The sequence below is a fragment of the Leuciscus leuciscus genome (assembly GCF_965113295.1).
Source record: "Leuciscus leuciscus genome assembly, chromosome: 15".
In the NCBI taxonomy this organism is placed as follows: domain Eukaryota; kingdom Metazoa; phylum Chordata; class Actinopteri; order Cypriniformes; family Leuciscidae; genus Leuciscus; species Leuciscus leuciscus.
Window position 1 is genome coordinate 15,495,792 of NC_138739.1, and position 24,141 is coordinate 15,519,932.

General features: G+C 36.4%; 2 protein-coding genes and 1 long non-coding RNA gene across 4 annotated transcripts in view; 1 reads left to right on the plus strand and 2 right to left on the minus strand.

The window, feature by feature from the left end:
- LOC309476041 (uncharacterized protein) overlaps positions 1-24,141 on the minus strand; it is a 160,859-nt gene that overhangs the window by 35,388 nt on the left and 101,330 nt on the right. The gene's annotated exons all lie outside the window — the stretch shown is intronic.
- LOC309476150 (uncharacterized protein) overlaps positions 1-24,141 on the minus strand; it is a 106,298-nt gene that overhangs the window by 34,485 nt on the left and 47,672 nt on the right. The window lies entirely within an intron of this gene.
- On the plus strand, positions 21,494-22,716 carry LOC309475394. Its single transcript, XR_014197638.1, has 3 exons — positions 21,494-21,632; positions 21,779-21,846; positions 22,433-22,716. It is a non-coding gene; the product is annotated as an uncharacterized lncRNA (long non-coding RNA).

The following is a 24,141-nucleotide window of genomic DNA, read 5'->3' on the forward strand; positions in this document are numbered from 1 at the left end:
GCTCATTCAGTAAATGCATAGTTAAACAGATGTGTTTTGAGTCTGGATTTGAATGTGACTACTGTAGGAGCACATCTGATCTCCTCTGGAAGCTGGTTCCAGCTGCGGCTGGCATAATAGCTAAAAGCAGACTCGCCATGCTTAGAGTGAACCCTTGGTATTTCAAGCTGATATGATCCTAATGATCTGAGTGATCTGTTGGGTTTATATTCAGTGAGCATATCTGCAATGTATTGAGGTCCTAGGCCATTGAATGATTTATATACCAGTAATAATACTTTAAAATCAATCCTAAGTTTAACTGGGAGCCAGTGTAAAGACCTGAGGACTGGTGTGATATGTTCATATTTTCTGGTTCTGCTCAGAATCCTGGCGGCAGCGTTCTGTATGAGCTGCAACTGTCTGATGGTCTTTTTGGGAAGGCCAGTGAGGAGTCCATTACAATAATCCACCCTGCTGGTGATGAAAGCATGCACAAGTTTCTCTAAGTCTTGTCTGGAAACAAAGCATCTAATTCTTGCAATATTTTTCAGATGATAGTATGCTGATTTAGTTATTGCTTTGACATGACTACTGAAACTAGGCTCTGACTCTAGTGTCACTCCAAGATTCCTGACTTGATTTTTGGTTGTTTGACCCCTAGAGTGAAGGTATGCGTTCACCTTGAGAACTTCATCTTTGTTTCCAAACGCAATGACTTCAGTTTTGTCTTTGTTTAACTGAAGAAAGTTTTGACACATCCAACTGTTGACTTCATCAATGCATTGGCACAGGGAGTCAATGGGGCTATAATCGTTGGGCGATAGGGCTAAGTAGAGCTGTGTGTCGTCTGCATAGCTGTGGTAAGCAATTTGGTTATTTCTCATTATTTGGCTCATTGGGAGCATATACAGGTTGAACAGGAGTGGCGCAAGAATTGAGCCTTGAGGGACTCCGCATGTCATGGATGTCCACTCAGACTTATGGTCTCCTATACTCACATAATAACCTCTCCCATCTAAGTATGACCTGAACCATTTTAGGACTATCCCAGAAAGCCCCACCCAGTTTTCCAGCCTGTCCAGAAGTATGTTATGATCGACAGTGTCAAATGCAGCACTGAGGTCGAGTAGTACCAGCACTGATAATTTGCCTGAGTCAGTATTTAAGCGAATATCGTTTATTATCTTTATGAGCGCTGTCTCTGTGCTGTGGTGCGGTCGGAAACCAGATTGAAAATTGTCAAAGTATCCATTCGAGCATAAGAATTTGTTCAGCTGATTGAAGACAACTTTTTCAATGATCTTACCTATGAAAGGAAGATTTGAGATTGGTCTATAGTTGCTTAATATGGTCTTATCCAGATTGCTCTTTTTCAGGAGGGGCTTGACAACTGCAGTTTTTAGGGAGTTTGGAAAACTCCCAGAGAGAAGTGAAGCATTTACCACTTCTAGAAGATCTGCTTCTAAACTGTTTAACACACTTTTGAAAAAAGATGTGGGAAGTGTGTCAAGAGCGCAGGTTGATGTTTTAAGGTGCTGTACGGTTTCTTCCAAAATTTTGCCATCAATTTCTTTGAAATCAGACATAGTAACTACTTTCTCAGGTGGTTTGATCTGTCTGACCCCAGCGCAACTCAAGGATGTGCTGATCACCTTTCTGATATTATTGATTTTGTCAGAGAAGAAGGAAGCAAACTCACTGCACTTGCTGTCTGAGAGCATTTCACTGGGAATCTGGCTTGGGGGGTTTGTCAGTCTCTCTACAGTAGCAAAAAGAGTGCGTGTGTTGTTTAAATTACTGTTTATAATATTTGAGAAGAAAGTCTGTCTAGCTTTGCCTAGTTCCATATTGAAAGCATGAAGGCTGTCTTTGTAGATGTTATAATGGACTACAAGTTTTGTCTTCCGCCACATGCGCTCTGCTTTTCTGCATTGTCTTTTCATATTTTGCACTGCTGTTGAGTTTCTCCAAGGTGCCTTTTGTCTGCCACTCTTCTTCCTGACTTTAACAGGAGCAATATCATCAATTACACCTTTAACTTTTGAGTTAAAAGAATCAAGGAGAAAATCAACAGAGTCAGCAGATATGCTTGGTGTTAAAGATATAGCCTTCATAAATAGTACACTAGTGTTCTCATTTAAGCATCTCTTCTTGACAGACACAGATCTGGCTTCAGTGGCAGGAGAGATCAATATATCAAAGAAAATACAGAAATGATCAGACAGTGCTACATCCTTAATAACAATCGATGAAATGTTTAGACCCTTACTGATAAGTAAATCTAAAGTGTGTCCACGATTGTGTGTGGGTCCATGTACATGCTGAGTCAGATCAAAAGTTTTTAAAACAGTTTTGATTTCTTTTGCCATATTATTTTCTGCATTATCTATATGGATGTTAAAATCTCCAGCAATGGCAAAACAGTCAAACTCTGAGGTAATTGTTGATAACAGTTCTGTAAAGTCCTCAGCAAAGGCTGGAGAGTATTTTGGAGGCCTGTAAATAATGAAAAGTAAAATGCGTGGAGCACCTTTTAACACAATACCCAGATATTCGAAAGACAAGTAATTCCCAAATGATTTTGCTGTAATCATTTGGGATTTAATTTAAGTAATTTAATTAAAGTAATTTAAGTAATTTAAACTTCAAACTAATTTAAACTTTAAACTTCAAACTAATTTAAACTTCAAACTAATTTAAACTTCAAACTAATTTAAACTTTAAACTTCAAACTAAACTAAACTTCAAACTAAATTAAACTTTTAACTTCAAACTAATTAAAATTTTAAACTAATTTAAACTTCAAACTACTAAATTTACTTCATTTAACCTTTTATAGCTTTGCCTCACAGTGTAAAATCACATGTTCTGTTTCTGCTATTCTACAGTAATTGCAGCAGTCTGTCTCACACTTTCCTATAATATGCAGTGAATAGGCCTAATGAAGGTTAATGTGGGCGTCAGTTTGGTTTGAAATGTGCTGGGGACAGAGACGCATTCGGAAGTGCATTTTCGTGCTGGGTATGACGCATTCATTTTTTTTCTCTCTTTCGCGCAGGTTATGTTTTGAAAGACGATGTCCTGTAGCTCAGGCACTTTTCAACAGGCCCACCCAAAACTTTCAAAAAAAAAAAAAAAAAAAAAAAAAACTCATAATTAAGTTGGCTTGAGAGAGCCAACTTACTGATATTGTAGGCTACTTAAACTTCTTCTTCTTCTTCTTCTTCTTCTGAGACTAAAAAAATATTAATTTAATGCAGCCTAGAGCTTTAACTCTACATACTCCAAACTCGGCTCAGACCTTCAGACTATTCTGACTCGGTATGCTATATCTTTTCTAACTGATGCTATATCTTTTCTAACTGATCTAACTGATTTGAAAACTTACGGTTTTCCTAAAAATGACGATCAAAACTCGGAAAAACTCCCACTGACTTTTTTAAACTCTCCAACCGACAAAAATTCAAATCTAAACACCTTGAAGACTAAACCAAACTGCCGTATTATGAGCCATTGAGACTCATTTAAACTAATAAACTCATCTATCTATCTACTTCAAACTACTTTAAACTTCAAACTAAATTAAACTTCAAACTAAATTAAACTTCAAACTAAATTAAACTTCAAAGTAATTTAAACTTCAAACTAATTTAAACTTTAAACTTCAAACTAATTTAAACTTCAAACTAATTTAAACTTCAAACTAATTTAAACTTTAAACTTCAAACTAAACTAAACTTCAAACTAAATTAAACTTTTAACTTCAAACTAATTAAAATTTTAAACTAATTTAAACTTCAAACTACTAAATTTACTTCATTTAACTTATAAACTCTAACCTCATACACTTATGAACTAATTAACTTATAAACTCATGAATTCATAGACTTATGAACTCTTAAACTCATAAATTAATAGGCTCTGAACTCTTAAACTCATTTAAACGTATAAAATCTAAACTCATTTAAACGTATAAACTCTAAACTCAAAAACTCGTACTTATAAACTCATCAATTTAATACACTTATAAACTCTAAATTCTAGACTTGTAGTCAAGACCGCCTAAACCGAGACCAAGACACTACCAAGACCAGAGGGTATCGAGACCAAGACAAGACCAAGACCAAGACAGACCAAGTCAAGACCAAGACCAAGTCGAGACCAAGACCAAGTCGAGACCAAGACCGAGACCAAGTCGAGACCGGAGGGGAAAAAAAACAGACTAGTGTTGAAGCTAAGCAACTTGTATGAATTCAAGAACAGCAGCATACTAGGGTTCAGCCGCAGTTTACATTCAATATTAGACGGTATTACTTCAACTACACAGGCAGAACAATACAGAGACAGACCATGTCATGTGTGTGACTGTGAGCTCACTGTAAATGTTTTTGCAGACTGGGTGAGATCAACTATGTGTAGCAATTGCATGACGGCTGTTACTGCACTATTAGAGGATTGAGACTCCCTTAACTTTTGTGTACTGTTGAGGACTGACATGACTGGTACTGACTGGTTCATCTGACAAAACATCAAACACCTCCAACACCATCTTGCTCCTCCAACAACTGTCTAAAGAATGAGAAATATACCCAATTGAAATTATACTTAATGTGTAGATGAAATCGTAACATCAAATTAAAGATACACAATTATAAACTTGGATTAGGCCTAATGTTTAGTCAACACAACGGAGATATGCAGATGATATTTAAAAGACCATTTATTTAGTCTAACACCATCTTAAATACAATACTGTAATCAAACAACACACACACACACACACACACACACACACACACACACAGATATCAAAGTCACAAATTCATCTAAGCAAATGCCTGCCTATCTCTGCCGATTTCGGAGTCTCCAAATGAATCCATTCTGCAACTTTTAAATACATAATACAATTTTTAAAAACGAAATTATAGGCTTAAGTGGTCGTTTTGTCGCTATGGTTACACACACACACACACACACACACACACACCGTTGGCGGTGCGCTCAAAGTCATCTGTCAGTTGTGCAGTTACCCAAAATCTCCTGAATGAAGTTAAAACCCATCATGTCACTGATATGTGTTTTTTAATTCAAGTGATCAAAGTGCTCGTTGCCGCTGCGATCAGTGGCGCGGATAAAGTGTTTTCTGGTGTGACTCGCGCACACGCCGAACTTTCACTCGGACGCGCGCTTCAATCTGTTCCGTTGCGGATAATAATGTTGCATTATCAAACGTTGTGTCGTCGTGGATATTGTAGTATTGTATTGCTAAATTCCCCGACCACTATGTCGGTCTGAGACAGCGAGACCTAGACAAGACCTAGAGGGCCGAGACCAAGACAAGACCAAGACCAAAGACCGTCAAGGCTGTGACAAGACCGAGACCACGTAAAAGTGGTCTCGAGACATACATCACTAGATAAACTCTGAGTAAATTTCAAACTACTTTAAATTTCAAACCACTTTAAATTTCTTAAGTTTAAAGCTTCCAGCTCCCAAGCAACTCCATAGCAACCAAACTTGAGTACCCTAGCAACCGTTTAGCAAGACCTATATCTCTGTATCAGAACATCTTATAGAGATCAGGTTTGGTTATTTTGACTCATGCTAGCAAACAGCACTTCCAACATGCTACACATGCTAGCAGTGAATAGCTACATGCTAATAGTGATTAGTGAAGTGTTAAATCATGCCAAGATCATGCTAAGAACTCTATAAAAACTCCATAGTAACCATCTGTGACAACGACCAACCACCTAGTAACACCATATCATCCGCCCTGAATACCTTAGCAACCGCCTAGCAACACCATAGCAACCACCCAGAACACCCTAGCAACCACCCAGAATACCTTAGCAACCGCCTAGCAACACCATAGCAACCACCCAGAACACCCTAGCAACCACCCAAAATACCCTAGCAACCACCTAGCAACCTCCCAAAAGACCCTAGCAACCATCCAAAATATCCTAAGAACCGCCTAGCAACCACCCAAAACATCCTAGTAACCACTCAAAATACCCTAGCAACCACCGAAAATATTCTATCAACCGCCTAGCAACCACCCAGAACACCCTAGTAACCACCCAAAATGCCCTAGCAACCACCTAGCAACAACCCAAAACATTCTTTTAACCACCCATAACACCCTAGCAACTGCCTAGCAACCGCCTAGAACACCCTAGCAACCACCCAAAATACCCTATCAACCGCCTAGCAACCACCCAAAAGACCCTAGCAACCACCCAAAATATTCTAGCAACCGCCTAGCAACCACCCAAAACAGCCTAGCAACCGCCTAGCAACCACCCAAAATACCCTAGCAACCGCCTAGCAACCTCCAAAAAGACCCTAGCAACCATCCAAAATATTCTATCAACCGCCTAGCAACCACCCAGAACACCCTAGTAACCACCCAAAATGGCCTAGCAACCACCCAAAACATTCTAGTAACCACCCATAACACCCTAGCAACCACCTAGAACACCCTAGCAACCACCCAAAATACCCTAGCAACCGGTATTTTTTTCTAGTCGACTAGTAGGGCTAGTTGTTAATTTAAGTCATTCGTGGACAAATCGCCCCTTTATATTAATTTAATTACTTATAGCCTACAGGATAATGAGCGTTTACGTAATATAGCCGCACTCAAGCGCACGACCACACGCATAAAGCTTGCCACAAAGAACCGGTAAAAGTAATGATGATTATGAATGCGTCTAAATGTGTCTAAATACGCTGTGAATGTGACTTACTTTTATGAGACGAACTCCAGTTCACTCGCCCGCGCCTCCATGTCGTGATTCTGCTATATTTACTTCTTATTTATTAAATCCAGGCAATTGGTTCATGAAACATTGATTAAAATTAAGATATAATTAATACAAAAAGAAATTCAATTTAAAGAAAGGCAGCTGTTCTGTTTGAGGTCTCTGTGAAAGTTTTAAAGCAGTCTTTTAGTGCCGCTTTCAGAGCGCTCACGTCCGTACCCGAGAACTGACACCTTGTTTTTTCCCTCATAAATGCTAACACGAAAAATAAAATAAAATTAATATTATGTTTTTTTGTTGGGTCAGACAATGATTACCAAATTTCTCTCTCATATTGCTCCTCATAACCACTGAAAACGGTTAAAAAAAAAATTGAACCAAAAGTCAAATTAATATGGAAGGAAGTTAAAAGTGGTGGGTACAAAATGACTCATGACGAAATCTGGTGGGTACGCGTCCCCCCGTCCCCCCCGAAATCGACGCCTATGTGTGTCCTATTTTGTGTAGTATCTCTACTGCTGTTGTGAATATTTTAGTTATGTAAATGACAAAAACTACAGCTGATTTCAGGCTTTGTAAACCAACGAGAGTCTTAATCTGTTTTAAACATGTTCATGTTCTTCAGGTGTGTTTGATGCTGAAATAAATGATTTCACTTTGTTATAGAAGTTACCAGTGTGATTACTGAAATGTTCTTTTCATGAATTCTTTAATGTCTGTATTTGATATCTGAATGCAGTAACAGTGCTTGCGTATTTAGCCCGGCTTCCAGAAATGAAATATGGAAAGATGTTTTGTTTTGTTGAGAAATGTCTTCAACATGTGTCAATACATTCATCGGTTTTTCTAGGATACTCTGACAGCAATGGTCACAGGGGTCATTGAAGTCTATAGTTTAAGGGACCATTTCTTTGTTAAAGCTTTACTATACTGCGTTATACTAAAGTTTCCTCTCCTTGAGAGAAAGAATGATAATTAAGAATTATTAATTATAATTAATTATTATTAATATAAGCATTATCTTGATGTTTTGAGACGACTCTCCTGTGTATAGTTAGAGCCTGGCCAAATACAACCTTGGAAAAGCTGTGTGTCGGAGTGTGTGTGTTAGTCTTCTTGCTTAAGGACACTGGCATTATTGGAGATTGACTGAGTTGTTGTTCGGGACAGGCTGGCACCCAGCAACCCAAATCTGCGACCTGGAAGGTCAGGACGTGCCTAACTTCAGGGTCCGAGTGTCAGCTGCATAATGAAGATATGCTTCAGTCTATCTGTATATGTGTGGAAAATTACTATGTTTATATATTTCTTAGCCAATCAGAAACTGCAACTTGAAGCAAGGACGTAGCTTAGACCTTGGTGTAGAGTATAACTGCTGTGATCTTTGTAACTGTAAGCGGGGCGGCCTACGCACTCCTGTGTGAGTCTTGAAGCTGACTTCTGCTGATGAAACTGCAAACTATCTTCAGTAAAACTTTTCTTCTTTCAAACATCTGGTCCTTAGGTCCTAAACTGTTACCCCATAACACTATGCACCTTCATACATGTTTCTGCTAATACTTCTACTTTTTCTTTATCTGAAACTGCTGATTTTTCTTTATCTGTTAACACTGGTATGCTACTATATCTCTGAATTCCACTCATCTTTCTAATCATCTCCCATATTTCGTTAATTTCAATATCTTCACCAATACTTTCACAGAATTCCCTCCAATATTGTATCTTTGCTATTCTTATTACACGCCTCACTTTTGCTTGTGCCCTTTTATTGTTTATTAAATCATTAAAATTAATACTTCTTCTTACTTTCCTTAGCTTTATTTATTTTATAAACTGCCTGACTACATTCCTCATTCCACCAAGGAACCACCTTTTTTCTATTCCCTGATTTCTTTTTTTCCAATTGCTTCTACAGCTGCTCTCCGTATTGCTTTACAAATATTTGTATTCAACTCATCTACATCCTCTATTATAGCCAAAAAACCCTCAATAATCTTCACAAATCTCCTTAAATTGATCCCAATTTGCCTTTTTAAATGCCCAACTTTGTCCATTTTTCTACCTTTTCTTTTTGAAAATCTATTCCTATTTTACATAATATTGGAAAATGGTCGCTTCCTATATTGTTGTGAGTTATTACTTTCCAAGTACTTTTTCTTGCTAAGTACCAAAGTTAAATCTATAGCTGACATCTTTCCACTTCCTATACCAATTCTAGTGCCCGGCCCATCATTTATACAGACTATGTCACAGTGTCTGGTTTGTTTTTCCCTGGGTAACCACTAGAGGTCCTTGTCCCCCACGGTGTCATTCTCTCATGCACTACATTTCCCATCATCCTGTTCTGTCTAATCATTGCACACAGCTGTTTCCCATCACCTTGTTAGTATCTGTGTGTGTATATATACCCTGTTTGTTTCAGTGTTTAATGTCATATCACTTCTGTAGTTCTGGTTTGTTGGTTTTCTAGTTTTATTCTTGTCTTTTGGATTGCTTGTTTGGTTTTGACCCTTGCCTGGACTGGTTTACGATTTCGGATTACCCAATAAATACTGCACTTGGATCTACATCTGTGTGTGGATTGTAGTGGTGGGCAGATCGAGGCTTCGTGAAGCAATGAAACAGTTGAACCAAATGGTCCATATTGTTTCGAGGCTTCGAAACAATCCGACACCCGTCTCAACGGTGACACCTAGTGGTCACTTGCAGGTGTTGATCTGAAACAACCTTGACGAGCCATTAAAAAAATGTGTTTGTTTTTTATTATTGTATTTTTCTAATATGTGAAGCTTGTAACCTATAGGCTCCTCACTGTGCATAATGTTATTTTGGTCCTGCAAAATGAATATTAATAAAAGAAATCAAGCCACAATGTCTCACTTTTTTTTAGATTTTTATTAAAAAATATTAATTTCTCTGCTGTGGAAGGACTTAGCCTACTTCTTTTTTTACAGATAATTTATCCAGCCTTTGAAAAAAATCCTCTCACAATGGACACTTGTTGCTGGCATGCAAAGATATTTTTTTAGCTAGGACATACTAATGAGGAAAGATTACTGCTCTCTCTTTCCAGTAAGATAGTGGATCATGAGTTCTGGGCAAATACGCAAATTTCAAATTCTCCTCAAATGGCGCATCATGGATGATGTATTGTTGCAGTAGGCTAGCTGCCGATCACAATACACACATCTCACTTTATTTGGGGTTTCTAAATGGAAATACTCCCACACCACAGATGTACGGCATCTCTTCTGGGGAGCCTCCATTTTATCTATCTATCCAAATCTATCTATCTATGTATCTATCTATATGAATCTATCTATGTATCTAGATATATATCTATAATCTATCTATGTATCTAGATATAATCTATCTATGTATCTATATATGTATCTATCTATCTATAATCTATCTATGTATTTATATATGTATAATCTATCTATATATGTATCTATCTATTAATCTAGCTTGCTATATATATTTATATCTATGTATCTATTAATGTGTCACTCAGGGGCGATTCTAGGATTTTCATTTTAGGGGGGCTCAGCCCCCAATGAGGGTATGATGTAAAAAAAAAAAAAAAAAAAAGGTTAGTTTATGGTCTAATGCTCATTATTAAGTAGTTTCATTCATTCATCCAGTAACATGCATATGGCACGGTTTTATAATCACTGAGGTACCGAATGTGAGGTAGTTAGGGGTGTTCGGGGGCATGCTCCCCCGAGAAAATTTTGATTTCTCTGATGTGCATTTTAAGATGTTTTGAAGGCCAAAAAAATTGGATGACAATAGCTTTAAAACCATTCGCGTCAGCCATCCCTAGTGGATTGTGACAGACTAATCCTCTTAAATCTAACATTTCTTCCACTACCAATCCATTATGATCTGTATTTTCACTCCTCCACAATGTATTAATTAAAATCTCCACACCATGCCATCGTTTGTTTACCTTTCTCACCTATTTTTTCCCCCAAAATTTCCTATATTTAGTTTCTTACATGGATTATAAAGATTTACTATTTTTATACTTTCTGATCCTTCCCATATTTCGACTACCATTACCTCTTGTTCCTGATTAACCTCTACAATCCTGTATCCTATGTCTTGTTTTATGGAAGTTACTATCCCCCCTCCATTTCCACCTTGTCTGTCTCAACTAATTGCAATATATCCTTGTAGTGTAAAATTAAGACATGGTTTTAACCAAGACTCCTGAACACATATTATATCTGGGCATCTTTCTTGTTTTAATATAAAGTTCTTAAATTCCTGTCTGTTTGCAATCAAACTTATTGCGTTCCATTGTAATATTAAGACCATTATGAACCACCACATGTTGTCTGGGTGTTTCCTGTACTTTTAGTCTTTCATTTATCATCTCCACACTGATTCCCTCTATTTCCAAATACTTTTCTGCTGCTCTCACTATGATTTTAATTCTCTCTGTCCGACTTTTCGTTTGTGCTGAGCAATTTACCACTTAAACTATAAATGCTACAAAGACACTTTATCAATCTCCAGTGGATCCTTCTCAGTCTCTTCTATGCTTTTTTTCATTCTCTGAGGTGCAACTTTCTCTATATATTTTAGTTTTTGTTTCCTGTTCCACTGTCTTCAGGGCCTCAGCATATGTTAACCCATCTTCAACTCTTACATTTTGTACTTTCAAGACTTTTTGTCTCGCTTGGCATCCTCCATACCCTGCACTCCCCACAGTTACAACATTTGGGATTTACACCTTTTTCGCATTTACCTTAATCGTGCTCTCCTCCACATTTTGCACATCTTTGCTTCCCTCTACAAACTGCCGCCACATGACCAAATCTTTGACATTCAAAACATCTTAATGGGGGAGATACATAGGGTCTGACCATATAGCTCATGAAACCTAAATATACCCTTTCAGGTAATTTATCCTCATCAAAATGTATCATCACAGATAGACTATCCTTCCTTTCTTTGTCTTTGACATACTGAAGTCTTCTTACCTCCTTCACTTCTGCTCCAGAAATATTATTTTTGATTATTTCTGTTGTCATGTTAATCAGGATTCCTGTTATTACCTCTCTTACCCATTTCTTCTCTTCTGGAACTGAACTTACTATTTTTTCCCCAGTAACATCTTCATTCCTAGTGCCTTTTTCTGTTGCTTGTTATCTTTACAAAATAATAACAATTTACCACCCCTCAACAGTTTTGCATAGTCAATCTGCCCTATCTCGTCATTAATCACTTTAGTTAATTTCAGCGGATTTATTGCAGATTCAGATTCGGATGCGAATTGTATCATTACCTTGTATTCCTCCTTTCTTCTCCTTATCTGATGTCTTCCCTTTTCACTATCAGAATCCAAAACCTGACCCCAGTTTTTCTTTCTTTTTCAATTTTCAACTAGATTCCATTCATTACCTCCTCTCCCTCCATTCTCTGCACCTGACACTTCTTCCTCCATTTCCGGATCAGTTCCACAATCACCTAAGCTTCCTACCATGTGCACTCCACTCTCAATCCAGCTGTTGCCAACATCCTCCAGACTCCACGTTGAGCCAAAAACCTCCAACCGTCTTTTCCTATCCCCTGTTTCCACTGATCATCCTTGTTTCTACAACTTGATTGGAGTCCACCTGTGGTAAATTCAGTTGATTGTACATGATTTGGAAAGGCACACCAGTCTATATAAGGTCCCACAGTTAACAGTGCATGTCAGAGCACAAACCAAACCATGAAGTCCAAGGAATTGTCTATAGACCTCCAAGACAGGATTGTATCGAGGCACAGATCTGGGGAAGGGTACATAACCATTTCTGCAGCATTGAAGGTCCCAATGAGCACAGTGGCCTCCATCATCCATAAATGGAAGAAGTTTGGACCCACCAGGACTGGCCTTCCGACCAAACTGAGCGATCGGGGGAGAAGGGCCTTAGTCAGGGAGGTGACCAAGAACCTGATGGTCACTCTGACAGAGCTCCGTTTCTCTGTGGAGAGAGGAGAACCTTCCAGAAGAACAACCATTTTTGCAGTTCTCCACCAATCAGGCCTATATGGTAGAGTGACCAGACGGAAGCCACTCCAAAAGGCACCTGAAGGACTCTCAGACCATGAGAAATATTTAAGTTAAGTTCTGGTCTAAAGAAACAAAGATTGAACTATTTGGCCAGAATGGCAAGCATCATGTCTGGAGGAAACCAGGCACCGCTCATCACCTGGCCAATACCATCCCTAGAGTGAAGCATGGTGGTGGCAGCATTATGATGTGGGGATGTTTATCAGCAGCAGGAACTGGGAGACTAGTCAGGATCGAGGGAAAGATGAATGCAGCAATGCACGGAAACATCCTTGATGAAAACCTGCTACAGAGCGCTCTGGACCTCAGACTGGACCTCTAACTTATTTAGAAAGATGTCTATATTTGGTTTTGCTCCATATTAGTTTAATTTAGAGGTTCACACATAGCATAGCATCTAGAAACTTAACTAAAATGTTCTATTTACTAATCTTTCATTAGTAAACATTGTTTCCAGCCTTCAATGTGCCTATTACTTATTAAAATATTACTGCTTTTTTCAACTAATAATAATCTTTATATTTCCCAGATATAGGGTGCTATTAATGCTGCTGTAGCATCACAGAGGGACTAAGGGCAAAATAATCAATACATAAACTCAATTAAGCATAGATTACTATGTCTAAAAATGCCATAATCTTATTAAATCAGCTATAATGCTTGCCATTCTGTTGTTCTCGTGTAATTGTTGCTACTGGAAACGTGAATTTCCCTAAGCAGATGAAGAAATGATTTATAATTTATTTAAATTTTTTTATGGTGATAGTAGCCTAAATCAGAGCAGTTGCAGCCACCAGTAGAACAACAACACATAATCCTGCAATAGGACATGAAAACACACTTGAATCTGTAGTGATAATTTCATTATAGACATAGGCTGATAATCTGGTTTACTGATATTTTGGACTGATATTCACAGCAAACACTCGTCATATACTCGCATACTCTCTTGAGTGTAAGTTATTACTTCACGACTGCTAAAAACGTTCTATTTAGTATGAATGTGTGTATTATGAATGTAATCTGGACGTACTGAATTCGCCATGTTGTTGTTATCATGTGATCTGACTACCAGTACCTGTAATGTTGCTTCACTGCCATTCACAAATCCTCTCCTCTGGCCTCATGGGATAGTAGAATGTCCATCATGTGCACACTTCAGAATCTCACTGGAAGAAGTAGGTCATCTTTTTACCTACTCTTTTAAAAGTATTGTGAATTCAAACATACAGTACTTCTCTTGTGTTTTTCACCTACTGTATAGTAGGGAAGTCTGTCATTTCAGATCAGATGCTTGATCCTTGGTTTGTGTTATTATGACAACCATGACCTGAGGCCACCTGCACAGTTTTGGCGCAGTGCCACCTAGTGGTCAGGAGATATAAAAAATGTTTATCTTTCCAAGAAAACGAAATTTAAAACCAGAATATAGGTTACATATTTCAAGTGGATTACCAACGGGTATGTTTAAGGTTAGAGGTTGGTTAGGACAATATAGCAATTACATTTATACAATTAAACAACTAAATTTTCATGCAAAGAAAACTTTTCTGAAAAGTAATAATACATATACAGAGTTCGATAATAAGTTATATAAAATAGTATAAATTGCTAATACACACACACAAAAACAATAGTGTCCTAGAAACGCTGTCCTGAAACTGCAGGAATGCCCTACTCAACCGGGTTAGCAATGCAGTGTGAATCAATATGATTCAGACATCTCAGGAATCATAGAGCATAAGACACTCAAATATAAAATGTCAGAATGTCTTTGATTTACAAGGGTTTATTATTGGGTCATTATCTGCTGTAGAGATCTTATTATAGGGCCCTCTATTGGACAAAGGTAGAGTTGTTATTCTTCCTAAAGTGAGGTCTTATTTGGACCCAAGATGGCGCTCTATGCAGCGGTATGAACAATTTGTTTAATGAAATGGCAATGGATCCAGGTTTGTGTGGTTAAATGGGTTTTATTTTTATGTTTGTCCCAGACAATGTCAAATATAAGATGTGGAAATAAATTTCATTCTATAAAGACCTATAATACACTAAAACATAAAAAAAAAACTAAATTAAAACAAAAGTGAAAATGACATTTGTACATCATACTAAACACCTTTAAATAAATGATCACCAAAATATGCTGAATTACTATTAGCCTACTATTAATCAGAAAAGGGCAAGATTAATTTACACCAGGGTGGGGAACCTGTTCACACACAGGATTGCAATATATTTCTCACATCAAAACAATAATTAAACCTATATATTTGTATTTAAAATAATGGCTGAATCTGCTTGTTATTTGTAAATGTTTGATGCAATCTGCTGGACATGAGGATGCTGATACTCACACAGATCAAGTGCAGTCGATGAGACTTGAACAGAGCCGAATAAAGCTGAAATCTGTTAAGCTTCAGTCTAATTTCGACCCCTGAATCAGTGAGTCACAAACTGTGCATGTTTGATCATATAACCGTCTAAAAGGTCATGTGGTTTACATGAAGTGGATGTTTGATGTCATTTCCTCTAACTGCTCTGAACAGTTGCTGCTGTTCTTGTGCATTGTGAAGTAATTCAGATGGTGAAGGTTTCTAAGGTTCATTCCACTCATAACACTCAATTTATTTTACTCTACAAAGTGATGTTCAGCTAAGTAAAGATTGGTCACATTTATTCTCTGCCAGGTTTTTTTCTTTCTGTGCTTACTTTTGCTCTTCATATCACAACTTTTGATTACGCTTATAAGTTCTGTGATGTCTGAAATTTAATTTAGTGGTTCAAAAATATCACAGCATCCAGAAACTCAGCGAAAATACTCTATTTTTTAGCTTAACGTGCCATGGAAATGAGGCCCTTCACACACAAACTACATGCTTTTTGCAACGTGTTTTCTCACACACAAGATGTTTGTCCACCAAACAGATCAAACCGTTTCTGAAGAGACCCGACCACAGCAGGTTTCAGTCTGACTCACAAGCTGAACTACAGTGTGTAATGTGAGATGCAGAAACTTTTAAAGGGATACTCCACCGAAAAATGAAAATTCTGTCATCATATACTCACCGTCATGTTGTTTCAAACCTGTATGAATTTCTTTCTTTTGCTGAACAGAAAGGAAGATATCTAGAAGAATGTCAGTAACCAGACAGTTTTAGATACCATTGACTTTCATAGTATATTTTTTTCCTACTATGGAAGTCAATGGTATCTAAAACTGTCTGGTTACTGACATTCTTCTAGATATCTTCCTTTCTGTTCAGCAGAAGAAAGAAATTCATACAGATTTGAAACAACATGAGGGCGAGTATATGCTTTTCGGTGGAGTATCCCTTTAACCTTGCACTTTGTTTTGTTTTCCATTCACAACAATGGAATAAACTGAATAGGCCTATATATACATCCATTTTTAAATCACTACAGTTATTAAGTTATATTTTTATTGAACACAATATGTTTCTATTTTGACATATTTAATACAGTCAGACAACTATAGCTTTCAAAAAAGTGAATGTTAAATGTTTATATATATATATATATATATAACGTGCTAGGTAGTTACTTATTTACAATTAATTACATGACTACAATTGTAGTTAGTAACAAAATCCATTAAGGTAATTTAGTCTAACTTGATTACTTTTAATTACTTTCCTTTTTTTTTTTTTTTTTTACAAGATAATCTTGTACCATATTGATTTTTTTTTTATACAAAGAGAAAGAAAATATATTCCATTCTTTATTAGTTTGTGAAAAGCTATTACGTTATTCAATAATACAAATGTAAAATTACAATAAACAATTTGAAAACAAAAGCAATCAAAAGAAAAGACTCATTAAAATATATTTTTTATTTGTTTACCTGCTTGTCATGTGACCATTAATTGACATCAGAGAACCGTGAATGTTATTTTACAATTTATTGTTATTATTATTAATATTATTGACATAATTGTATTATTGACCTAACTTATTAACTTACAGTTCAAGTATATTAGGTCATAGAGGTTCAGCTGACAAAAGTTGGGGATCCCTGCATTGCATGTCATTATGAAATTACATGAATTGTGTTTGAAAGACAAAAGCCTTCCAAAGACAGAAATACTTGATTAAATGACACACTGATTGATAATTAAAATAATAATTAATGTGTTTGTCAGGTGATTAGATATTAGATACAGTATGTGTTGCAATGTTGAGAAGACTTGTTAAAAGTGAAATTATTTCCGTGAATCCAGTGATCAAATCCTTCGGGTCTCAGTTTTCAATGATAGTCACATGACTATTGGCTGGTCTGTGTGTGCAATTCCACAAACCTGGAAGACCTTCTGAACGTATATAAGCAGTATAGGCTTTTATAGAATGGAAAATTGAAAAGATAAAAAAAAATATATATATTAGAGGGATTCAGTGAGTTATGAATAATTTACTGCCATTGTGAGAATGACATGTAATATTTTTTTTTATGGGTTACTACCCATACATATATATATATATATATATATATATATATATATATATATATATATATATATATATTTATTCGTAACACGTTCAGAGCATGTGAACTGAGAGCGTCAAACTCTGTCGGGGGAGGACTCACACACCAGACAACAGGGTGGGAGATTTCAGCAGACTGAACCATTAAAAAAAATGCTTCACAAGTTTGTTTTGTTGTGTTTGTGCTGCTGGAGTCTGATGGGTAAGTTATAAAATAATTTTTTTACGGTGTAATTTTCTTTCTATTTCCGAGCAACAAAGTATTCTGCAGCTCATATTACATTATTTCCGGCTCTCATATGTATAGATGAATCAAAATAATTTGATTTACTTACTTTGAATACCGGTCTCTGTTTTCATTGGAATTTTAAATTGAAATTTCCATGCCTTCTTTTGTGACTGGAAATTTATCTTGCCCAAAAATACAAAACCTTCATTGAACTCAGTTCAATTCACATTTATTTATATTGCATTTTTCGTCATACATATAGTTTCAAAGCAGCTTTACAGAAAAATGTGTGATCAAAATGAGAAAATTTGGCAGTGGTGCATGTTGGACATCCAACATGTAGAGAGAGAAAAGCAAATAATTAGCTTAGCTGCTGTTTATAACATTAAGAAAGGATAATCATGTGTATTTGATCTGATATAACTGTATAGGGTTATGAATGCTTGGCTAAAGAGATGCGTCTTTAATCTAGATTTAAACTGGGAGAGTGAGTCCCAAACATTATCAGGAAGGCTATTCCAGAGTTTAGGAGCCAAATGAGAAAACACTCTCCCTCCTTTAGTGGATTTAAAGATATTCTTGGTACTATCAGAAGCCCAGAGTTTTGTGATCTTAAAGAGCGTGATGGATTGTAAGGCGATAGAAGATCAGACACAGGAGCTAAACCGTTTAGGGCCTTATAGGGCATAGGTCAGATCATATTTTCTTGAGCTTTTGGACTAATTGTATCTTTCTTTTTTTTTTTATTGAGGATGCAGGACAACCAGCTAGTAACGCATTGCAGTAATCTAGTCTAGAGGTCATGAATGCATGAACTAACTTCTCTTCATCAGAAACAGATTGCATGTTCCGGAGCTTAGACATTATTCTGAGGTGGAAGAAGGCTGTGTTTGTAGCATATGATCATTTTCAAAAGACAAGTTGCTGTCTAATATAACACCCTCAGGTCTTTAGCTGTAGAGGATGGAGTTATAGGACATCCTTCCAAATGCAAATTGTATTCTAGTAGGTTCTGTGTACATGTTTTTGGTCGAATAAATAATTCCTTAGTCTTATCTGAATTTAATTAAGAAAAGTACAGGTCATCCAATATTTTATATCTTTAACACACTCTGTCAGATATTTAATCTGGACGTGATGAAATATATAACTGAGAATCATCTGTTTAATAGTGGAAACTATTCAATGTTTTCTTTATTACCAAGAGGCATCATGTATTTTGAAAATAGCAGAGGGCCTAACACAGATCCTTGTGGCACTCCATAATTCACTGATGAATACTTGGATTGTTCTCCATTTAAATAAACAAAATAGTAACAGTCTAATAGATACGAACTAAACCCCCTGAATGCCTGTACCTGAATACTAGTGTGATTGTGTAATAGTTCTAAGAGTATTTTATGATCTATAGTCTCGGCCCTGGCTGCTTTTAAAGCCTTTTTATAACGGGAAGTGCTGTCTTTCCACTCGATTCTAAAGACCTCTAGATGAGTTTGTTTCCATTTGCGCTCTAGATTACGAGTTTTTCCTCTTGATAGCGTGAGTAATACTGTTGTACCATGGTGCAGTACTTTTCTCTCTGACCTTTTTCAATCGGATGGGTGCAACAGTTTCTAATGTACTAGAGAAAATGGTGCAAATGCTTGTCATTTCCTCTTGTTCATTTGTGTGTTTGGGGACACTGAGAAGCTGAGACAGATCAGGTAGGTTATTGGGAGTGTTTGGAATAATTGTTCTCGTTGATAACACTGCGCAATATGGCAGATTTAAGCAGTCCGCACATTATAAGGTAGTGAACAGTGACACCATCACTTTGCGGTAGAATATCTCCATTTCGGTAGGATTGGTTCCATGCGATATAATTAAATCTAATAATTAAAATGATGAGTGGGTCCAGTAATGTTTTGTTTTACCCCATATGAGTTTAGTAAGTCTGTAAAGCAACCCTAACACATCATTTGTATGATCTATGACGTGAATATTAAAATCTCCGACAATCAGCTTTATCAACGTTTAACCACTTTCAAATCCCAAGCATTTTTTGATTAGATAAGTTTAAAATATATTAAAGATCAAATTTTTGGTTTATATCAGTTTTTTCATAAATCTCACCTTTTACTTTGCTTTTGTGTCTTTGCTGCTGTTCTCAATGTTCTTCAGTTCATATTTAAACAATTACATTTACATCTGATTTCAGGCTTTGTAAACCATCAGGAGCTTTAATATGTTCCTGTTCATGTTCTCCAGGTGTGTTTTGGGCCGAAACAAATGAAATACATTCAGTGTCAATGATGGAGGGAGATTCTGTCCTTCTACACAATAATGTTTCTGAAATACCACAAAACCACGACATAGAGTTGAATTTTGGAGCCAACAACTCTTTGATAGCTAAAATCCTAAGAAAGAAACTATGCTGTATATTTAATGTTCTTGATGGGAGATTCAGAGACAGACTGAAGCTGGACGATCAAACTGGATCTCTGATCATCACAAACACCACAACTGAACATACTGGAGTTTATCAACTACTGATAAGTGGAGCAAAACAATCATCAATAAGATTCAATGTTTCTGTCTATGGTGAGTAGAGATCATTTGTCCAATTGTTCACATATACAAAAACATACTATCATCACACTAAACACTCAACACACTGAACCAATAAGTTGATTGGATTTATCCATATTTTTGTTTATTCTCTCATCTTTCTCAGCTTGTCTGCCTGTTCCTGTCATCAGCAGTAACTCTTCACAATGTTCTTCATCATCATCAAATTGTTCATTGGTGTGTTCATCAGTGTTGAATGTGAGTGATGTGACTCTCTCCTGGTACAAAGGAATCAGTGTATTGTCCAGCATCAGTGTGTGTGATCTCAGCATCAGTCTCTCTCTACCTCTGGAGGTGGAATATCAGGATAAAAACACCTACAGCTGTGTGCTGAACAATCCCATCAGCAACCAGACCACACATCTGGACATCAACACACTCTGTCACACATGTGCAGGTACATTCATCAAGGGCGAAATTGTCAATCACACATTGGGGGGGACAGCTGTGGGACTTTTTGTGTTGGCGCATGCACACATTTTTTTAATCAAAATAAAATAAAAGTCAGAGTCCGAATGTTTGTAATTGTATAACACAACAAGGAATTTTATTACATCTGATCATCAAACCAACGTATTACTCACCCTGTAATGATTACAGCATCGGCATCAATTACAAGCCTGAATTGACAACAAAGCGGCCAGTGATCTCTCTCTTATATTCTTCTATAAACATATTAGTGGCTATAAACATTTTGATTAAATTACTGTTACAGGATAACAATATTCTAATATCAAGTCTTGAGCAATGATAGTAAAACAGTTATGTACTAATGAGGGAAAATGCTGTTTATTTTGTACAAATTTAAACAAAAGTAACTTGTCAGTTTAAAAATAAACTCGCTGAAGTGAAATTCACCTGGTCGTTATCTAAGGGATTATGTCAGCCAAATACAGGATATTTACCATTCATAGATATGTGCCACATGTCTGTCAGATTTCGCACTCCTAACTCTTCTTCTGTTTGGTTTTTCCTAACTCACTGACGGTGCACGAGCAACTAAAGGTATAGGGAAAACATGACATGGATTTCAGGAGAAATAGGTTTTGTTAATGTATAGTGTAAGGCAAGTCGAATGGATTTGGGAAATGGACCTGCCGGGATTTTATATTTTCGGAGCTGGAAAGAAAGACGTATTTGCAATCACATCGATATTGCCCGCATAATCATACAGTATGATCAAATATTGGGGGGGACAAATTGTCCTTCTTTGAATATTGGGGGGGACGTGTCCCCCTGTCCCCCCATAGAATTACGCCTATGACATTCATGGTTTATTTACTGACCTGATCTCTGTCTTCTGTTGTAGATCAGACTGACACATTCACTTCTAGAATTATCCTTACAGAACCAGACCCACACTCTCCTTCACAACAAGACTCGCCTCTAAAAGTGTTGATCTCTGCTGGATCTCTGTTGATTGTAGCTGTAGTCATTGGGATCTTCTGCATCTGCAGGAAATGTAAAAACTTATCAAGTATGGCATTAATTAATTTTAATTAATTGCATGTCATTTAATAATTGCATTGCAAAATGCTTACATTTGAGCCTTATTAATAGAATATGCAGTGAAAAAACAGATTGATTTGTGACTGTTTTGTTGTTTTATTATTCTTTAAACAGTTCAGACTCGTGATGAAGAAATATCGTATGCAGAGACAACGTTCTACAACGGAAATCGACACAAACCGGTAAGATATAAAGCAAGGTTACTAAACAGTGTTGCGCGGGGTGTAAAATCTGTGATGATTCATGTAGTCCTAACACAAAATTATTGTTATCTTCAGATGACTATTTAAGTCTATTATATAGTCTATATGAACATTGTGTTTGTTTTGAGCAGTGAACAGTGTTTATTTTAGCAGAAACTCACTAAATTAAACCATCTAACAGGAAACTAATGCCTTCAGGAAATGAAAGTCAAAATGATGCACATATTTCTGCTCATTTGCAGAAATAAACCCTAAAGGGTTCATAGCAGTGCCATAAAAGCACACGTTAAGGGTACATTTTACTACTCCAATGTATTTTAAGCACCCTAACAGTGTAATATTCCTCAATATTTGAATAATTTTGCGTGTCACCACTTGATGCCAAATGTAAAATTTGGGTCCTGAAGCAAAACTGATAATTCAATCTCAATCTGCTTAATGTTAGCTTAGCAGTAAGAAGAAGATAAATGTTTTAATAACATTGCACCCTTGTTTGGGATGGCACATTTTTAACATGTAAAATATTATTCCTTATGTGATTTTTTTTTTCTTTTTTTTTTTTCAGAAATTTGAAGAGGAGAGTCATGTGGTTTATGTACTTGTCGCCATGAGATGATCAAACTTCAGTCCTAAATCCAGCTGTTTGATCCATTCATTTAAAAACTCTTGAAACAACCTCAGATTCAAAGTCTACGCTTGAGTTCTTGGATTGTTCTTGTTCTAAGACTTTTATTTTGAGTTTGATTAATCTCCTAAAAACTTCAAATGAATTTGCCAGGCAATACATTAATAAATTATATAAAACATTTGACGCATTGAAGTATTATGTTTGATTCTGGGTATAGTTGAGCCTACAATCATTTACTCACACGCATGTCATTCCAAACCAACAAGATATCGTTCATCTTCGGGTTCATTTTCAAGAAAAAACTTTTAAATGCCATAACAAACCTCACTGGTTCTTGTGCATCAAGCATGCAGATTTGAGCTTCTGTTTATTTGATGAGCTCTATGTATGTGCATTGATCAATGTTTGTATTTGCATAAAGTTCAAATAAAATATGTTTGTCATATACAAGAGTTAACTTTAAATTTAAACTGCTTGCTTCAAAAGTATTACTTTTAAATGAACGTAACTAATGAGAGAATATTAAAACATCTTAATTTATGTTTCAAAGATGAACAAGTGGGGTCTGAAAACTAGAGACCATGTATATCTGCAAACCAAAAATGTAAAATATTCATCAGAACAAGTCAAAGTGAACTTCGTTCTGTACACTTCAAAGTGAACTTCATTTTGTGAAATGTGGTTTGACCTAGACAAACAGTGTCTGCATGAGAGTGTGTGTGGCTGGATGTTTGTGAGTTTGTGTTTAAAGGTGTCAGTTTTATGTCTGTGTGACTAACATGTGGCTGAAGGTGTTTTTTCCATTTCTGCACATAAGATGTTAGCAGTTTTACTTCAGCTTTACTAAGATATAGCCTACTAATTAAAGATTCTCCCATTCAAACAGTGACAGAACTGAAATCTTGCAGTGTAAATATAATATAAATACCGCATTGGTGCCATCAGCAAACTTGTCTACAAAAGTCTAAAAGTCACAATTCACAGCATAGGGGCAAAAGTCACAATTTATGCAACTGGTCCCAGAACTCTAATAACTTTAATGTCATTGATATTTGGGTGTATATGACATCACACAGGGAGGTGTGGGAGTATATCTATGTTCCCAGGGTTAACCCTATGTTAACCTAACCCTAACCCTGGGAACATAGGACACGTTGTCCTATGTTTATAAATGTGGGGAGCATAGGAATGACCCAGGAGCGGATGATACATATTCACTTTTAAACAAATAAAGTAAATAAAATGAGTCAAAGTTTATAACACTACACTTATTAAACAGACTGAGCCTGTGCAGTTGACAATCACACAGAATGTGTTTTTCGTACAAATTGTCTTTGTATCACGTCTTCCGCTCCAACGTGCCGAAAGAAACACACACAGAAATGAAACTATAACAGCATTTGACCACTAGATGAACCATATTCACAGAGACAAATCATCTGTTTTTTCAACATCACAGGCAGCTCATATTAGGGTTATTAATAATGTTCAATACTGGCTGTTTTAGTACAGCATCAAACATTTGTTTTAAATTGCCCTTATATTTAATTTATACATACATTTATACGCGATTTCACAGAGAGGGTTTTGATTAAGCCCGGATTATGCCCGGATACATTTAAATAGCTTTTATAAACATAAAAAAA